Source organism: Rhagoletis pomonella, unplaced genomic scaffold, assembly GCF_013731165.1.
Source record: "Rhagoletis pomonella isolate Grant_MI unplaced genomic scaffold, Rhpom_1.0 Rhpom_scaffold_00006, whole genome shotgun sequence".
NCBI lineage: Eukaryota > Metazoa > Arthropoda > Insecta > Diptera > Tephritidae > Rhagoletis > Rhagoletis pomonella.
Genome location: NW_023458560.1, coordinates 76,376,437 through 76,383,287, shown reverse-complemented (window position 1 = coordinate 76,383,287; position 6,851 = coordinate 76,376,437). Strand labels below are relative to the sequence as shown.

General features: G+C 33.5%; 1 protein-coding gene across 1 annotated transcript in view; it reads right to left on the bottom strand.

The window, feature by feature from the left end:
* The window catches only part of LOC118742119 (nitric oxide synthase-like), a gene marked incomplete in the record, with an annotated part of 128,905 nt that extends 123,758 nt beyond the window's left edge, over positions 1 to 5,147 (bottom strand). The window contains 1 exon segment of the mRNA XM_036474080.1: positions 4,080 to 5,147.
* Positions 5,148 to 6,851: the final 1,704 nt, after the last annotated feature.

The window sequence follows — 6,851 nt, the reverse complement described above, 5'->3', positions numbered from 1 at the left end:
AAAGTTATCAAAACAAATTCTATGGGACTGAGAAGTATTATTTTCTAATACTTTTTAGTCCATTTATAAAAGCGTTGTATATTAAAAAGTTTTTTTTTATATTATTTATTTTTCCTTTTAAGCAGCAACTTTTGTTGTGATTTTGCCTCTTTTATTAGTTGAAATTTTGCTGTTGCACACACATGTTTGTATGTATACATATATGTATATAGGCTGCGCGCAAATTGTTGAATGAGTTTTTTTTTTTTACTTTCCGAATTATTTTAATTTCTCCTTTGTAACATTTTTCCTGTATCTTTTGCGAATGTTATGGCCTTCTTGGACTGTTCGGAAATCCGCGTACACCGACAAAATTTGGGCATTAGGAAGACAACTATCAATATAACTATGAACAAAATTAAATGTATGTAGATGAATCTTTAGGAGAAAGCAACCCTCTTCGCAATTCAGACGACATTGTATATACAGACTTACGCTTTTATACTAAGAAATAACAACAGAAATACATAAACCTAATTTGTTAATGAAAGTTGGGGACGTGTTCGAGCATATAAATGGACAAAACTATATATATATATATAAATATATTACTCACATTTGAGTGCGACAACGTGAACTGAACCTAGAAAATTTTGGCAAAGACAAATATGCCATGTACATGGCCATACTCGTACATGGCGTATGAGTAACATTTTCCATATTAAAGTTTGAAAAACGAAACGAAAAGTTCATACACAATTACCATGTTTATATGACACTTCAATTCGTTCTAAGTCAAACCATGTTATTTTGACACACACATGTAAACACGTTCTTAAATCGAATTGAAGCTTTTAACCGTGCCAGCAAAAATCAAATTTTGAATGCGAGTTAAGAGTTGTTGAGTCGTGTTAAGAGTGCATATAAACAGGGAATTTGTCCACACGGTTGTTTCATGCAACTCTAAATGAAATAAACCATTTAATTATTTCTTGAAATAACATTTGTGCTAAGCTTTGTTATAAAATTAATAGCTAAAATAATTTTTACATGGCTGTTTGAGGGCCAGTTTTTCAGTGCACGGCCGTGATTTAAACTTAGTTTAAACGCCCGATCCGGCTGGTTTAAACTCAGATTAGCCAAATGCAAGCCAGTTGTTCAATTTAATCTCAGTTTACTTTATCTAATGGTGATTTCGTAATCGATTGGCGCATATTTCTGCATAACTGCCGTTTCAAAGTTGTTTGTTTACCCAGTCTCCCCAGTCGAGTGGATATCACAGATGAAAAAAAAAACAAAAATATTTGGGCGATTCCACCGTCACGAGTGGGACATTTGTACAGAAAAAATGTTCTTTCTTGTTTAAAGTACTCAACAGTTCTACATTTTGATAAAGCTACACCCAAAATGTATTCAACAAAGTGTGATTGAATTTGACATTGCCTCCCTCCTATAAAGTCAAATTGAAAAAATTTTGTATGAATTTTGAATCGATTGTTTATATTTTTTGGCATAATAGTACCTTAAAAGAGAGCCTAACTGAGTTGTCAATCACACCTTGGACAATTATGTATATGAGTTATTACAAAATACGAAAAAAAAATTCCAGCTTACTTTCATATGGAAAAAATCTGAGTATTTCTTCTGTCACGGGTGGAACAAATAAACGAACCTGCTTTTTGGAGCGGATATGAGACATTCTTTTTCACATCGGACAACAAGTTTGGTGTCACACTTTCGATTGGCTCAAAATTTGTTTATGGGTTCTATACATGAAATTATCTAACACATGTTCGATATAAGATGGTCGAGATTGTCCCACAATTTCACAATTTTTTGGTGTAATTGTTAAGGTATGTTGAATTTTTATAATTTTTGTACGAAGTTTTAAATGTGAAATGAATTCACGTGGTTCTGGTTATTTAATGTGCTAGACTTTTATAAAAAAAGATAAACTTTAAATAAACAAAAGAAAAAACCAAACCTGGTCAAAATGTCGCTCAACTTAATCAGCTGACCACAAGGTATATAGGTAATAGGCGAGTCCGCGCTTCTCCCCTCCACCCCTGCATCCACCCCAACAAGCAAACTAAGCGTATCAGCCCTGTAAAACTACCGCTTACAACTGTCCCACTCGTAGCTGTCACGGGTGGGACATGCTTCGCTAAAAAATTATTCTTATCTATGTGGAAACGAAACACGAAACGCAACTTCAACTTCAGTTATTAAATATAATGACTTTTAGCTTTTTTTGTCACGGGTGGGACAAGACCAATACTGCTTAATAATAACTCATGATATAGATAAAGCACACACACAATTTAATATATTGCACAATTTTATTAAAATCAGCTGCGTTCTACTATATATTTTTCTTACCAAACACTTAAATTATGAATCGCAAATTATTTGGCAGTACTTTCAACACAACGTACTTTAAACTCACTCAAAAAATTTACTTAGAAGTTGATTTCAAAACGTAAAAAAAAGGTCATAAAAATGCATTTAAAGCTTCAATTTGTTATTTTTGGGTTGATTGAAGATTTTCACGAATGTCTTATCCACCCACACGTTTCTTAGTTTTATAAAAAAAAAAAAATTTTGCACTAAGGTTCAGTTTCCCATGGAATTTCCCATTTCAGGATTTATTACTTTTTTTTTAATTTTTATTAAGGCCCCTATACAAACATTAGCTTAAAAAACCAAACCTATTTTTTAAAACCTTTGAATAAAACACTGTAATCAAAACCGTTATTTTCACTGGTGCTGAACTATAACCGCACATTAAATGCGTTATTTATAAAGTATTAAACGTGTAAAACCATTAAAAAAAACAACTTTAATGCAATGAATATTGGTGAGAAGAACATAAAAGTAACCTCGAAAATTGGTGTACTCTTCACTAGGTCCAAACACGCAGGATTTTCCAATCATCGATTATCCGTGTTTTTACTGCTTATTTTTTAACGAAAGTTTTCAGAATTTCAACTTCCCACATTTTTCTTTGTCTTTCTGTTGTGAGGCGTAATTCTGTTAAAAGACCAACACCTTCGCCGGTGGTGATTAAAAAATGGCGAGCAAGTTTGCTTTACTGCGGCAACTTTTATTGGTTAAAGTCAAAAATCTACCATTGCCTGCAGAAGGACTACGAGCGAGATCTCTCTTTAAAAAACATCCAGGCCGATTCTCTGAGGACTTATTATATTAATTGACGGAGTTGAACTGTCAAAAAAGTGTCAAACGGCTCTTGCGAAGTTCGAATTTTCTCCTTCCAAATTTTCGGGGAAAATGCTACTCCCTGAGAGTTAATTATTGGACGATTTCTTTCCCTGGGAGTATTCAGAATTGGGCTGGTCATATCGAACCCTAACCGCAAAAAAGGCGTAAGCGACATTTTTTTACTTTTTTTTATTTTTGATGCAAAACTTAATCTAGAACTTCTAGGAACATTTCTGCATTAAATAGAAAATTTCGGATAAAATGCCATTAGGTACGTCCATTTGGCGCTTAATTTCCGATATAAATTCTTTCAGTTAGAGTTAAATCCATCCATCATTGCATACAGCTTTCAAAAAAAAGCAAAAAATTTAAAACCTATTTTTGAATGTCATTTCGTAGTTCAAGATATGTTTTATATTTAGCGAGTTTTTTTTTTACTTTTCCATCTCAGGCGCTTTAAAACATCGTTACACTTATTTCGGAATCTGTTATCGTTCTCGAGATATTTGATTTTGTTACAAAAAAAAGAGTTTAATAGTAAAAGTTTTTGGCGATGAGTCAAACATTTTTGAGATTAGTAGTAATGGTTTTAGAATTAATGAAATTTCTCATAAAACAATTTCTAAATCATTTAGTGTTGCTTGTAAAAAAAATATTTTTGGGAAAAACGTATGCTTTTTATTAACACAGTTTTTGACAAAGAAATGGTTGGCATAGTAAGAATTTCTCCGGAATATAAATCCATAAGTATTTTTTAATCTATTTATTACTTCTCACTCCTCTAGTTGAAAAATATTTTCACAGTTGCATTTAAATTTTGTTTATTTCAATAGCAATAATACAGCCACGCACCGACAAACACAAGTAAAATGTAGACTCACAAACTTGTTTATTAAGTGCACTACACGGCGTATACGTGACTGCTTATTTGCTTTGGTAATAAATGTTGCTCATACGCATCCGCTTACAAAGCAGTGCACGCACTTTTCTTGTTCTAATGTTTTTTAGCCAACAACATAGTTTGACACATTTTAAATTTTCATTATTTAGAATCATTAAATACTTCAAAGCCACATTTACACCACATGTGTGCAATTAATATTGGCCACCTAATTAAATGTCCGAATCGCTGATTAAATGGCAGAAAAATAAACACAATTAAATGAACTTTCGTTGGTTGAATTTTCAAAAGTTTACATTTAATTACAATAATAAGCATTTGTTTCCTTTATTGTTGCGGCTTAATGCGCGTTGGTTGTTGTGCTGTCGGACATGCTTTTCACATTAAGTGCACACGAAAGGAATTTGTAACAAAAATACACGTTTACATGCACTTGATTTGTAGGAAAACGTACACAAACACGGCGACCTTCAAAAATAAAATACCCAAAAAAAAACAACGCAGCTCACTTAATTAGCACTGCCAGGATCAGTTGTCGAGGCCGTTTTTCTTCGTGCTTCACTCACACACAGCTAAAGTATCACCTACTTGCACTCATTTGTATGCTCTCTTTCAATGTGCTCTATTCTTTCTCTCACAATATAATTGCAATTACTTATGTATGTTGTTGTTGTTGGCTTATAATCACTTTTACTTCACTTTGAATTCAAATTCAAATTTAAATTCATTTCCACTTTTCCGTTGGTATCACCGCGATCCTGCAAATTCAAACGCCGCGCGTTAACTGAGCCGTTGCTCTGGTGGCAGCTTCCTTAAATACCGGATTCATACAGGTGCGCGCTGAGGATGCTGCCAACATTGTTGCTGCTGACGTCTCTGCTGCCACCGCATTGTTGCACTCCACCCAACTCTACTCGCCACCAGTTACAGTAGTGAATTGGTTTTAGTCAGCAACGCTTGTGTGCTCGTGAAAAGCTTCAACAAGGACACACACCACAGCCAACTACATATGTACGTAGTTATTGAATTAGTACTGGAAGGATATGGGCCATTGGAAGCGTGTTAAACAATGAAAGCTTAGGTAAGTAACAAAGAAAGGAACCCTGCTTTTCCCTACTTTTTTAGGCACAGCTATATTTAGATTACTAAAATTAGACATACATCACATAAAAAATTCTATATTAGTACGTATACGTACATACTTACGTATTATTTCCTCAAACATTTTTAATTTTCATCTACGTATGTATGTGTGTACAAAAATTTCGCTGTACACCAGAGAAAAGCAAGGAGCTACTTGAATTTGGAGTTCGTTTATACTGAACTAATGTACGTATGATTTGATACATGAACAACGTCAAGCGTACGAGCCGCAACTTGCTTTTAAATTTTATACCGAGTCAACGCAGTGAACAGTTTTTTTTGTTCGAATCATACACTTGTACAATTTCAAACCAACCGAATCGTTGCTTGTATATTGAGATACTCGTTCTGTATAAACGACGTGTTGTATTCATTCGAGAGTTATATGTTCTACCGTTTTTATTGTAAGATTCTAACGTGCGTAAATTATGTCGAATACAATTGAAAATATTTCTGAAAAACTCAAAAGCGGTGTTCTAAGAAAATGTAATAAAAGAAAAGGTCGTAGTGAAGTGTGGTCTGTTTTTTGTGAAGTAGAAGATGATATTGGATGCGCTATTATAGAATTTGTATGCTGCCGTGAATAACACTTTTTCTCCAAAAAAATCCTTGCGTATTCTCGTTACTTAATAATTACTTTCTTATTTATATATCGATTTTCTTCATTGGTAGCTTAATTTTTTTCTAAAGGAACAGGCTTTAACACAAGAGCAAGTATACGAACTGCTTTAGTTTTCAATTATAAACAAAATATAAATAGAGGTAGTAACATTCGTTCGTTATGTATTTCTGTTTAAAAGCTATTTCTGTTTAAAAGCTATTTCTGTCCTCTTTCATTTTATACTTAATTTGGATATGCGGTTTGTATACTATCAGGAAATTACTTTCATTTCGGACTTAAAAAATATTTGGCCAAGTTTGACTGTTAAAAAAACAACTGTTATTTTCGGTCCCTGCTTTTCTGACTCTTCACCAGACCTCCACTTTACTCATTATTCAATGTTAAGTACATATACGCACACGTATTACGCAGTATGTTTCATTTATTATCCTTATTAACATAAACAAGTAAGAAAGTCTAAGTTCGGGCGGAGCCGAACATTAAATACCCGGCGCAAGTATTAAAGATATGTTTTCCACCTTTCCGAAAGCTACCGCTACATGATAAGCCGGGGTGTATACATTTTAAGTAAATTAGCGTCCTTAAATTTCGAAATATTGAAATTTCAAGCATATCTGAAATTTACCGTTATATGAAAAGCGGCCTCAATTTTAGTCCGATTTCAACAATTTTCAACGGTTTGCTTTTATGTGGCAAGCACAATAACCATACCGAGCTTGGTACAAATTGCTAGAACGGTTAGCGAGATACATATATGTGATCACAAGTGGACGGTGCTACGCCCATTTTCCAAAATTTTGTCATAAACGTATTTCTTGGTAAAGAATTGTTGCAATCATCAATTTTGAATAAATTAGCTTCAATATTTACTGACTTATCGAAGATTTTGTATTTCTCGAAATTACCGTTATATGGGATGTGGGCGTGGTTATTGTCCGATTTTAGAAATTTTCAGCCAGTTGGTATGCTGTACCAGGACCAACAACT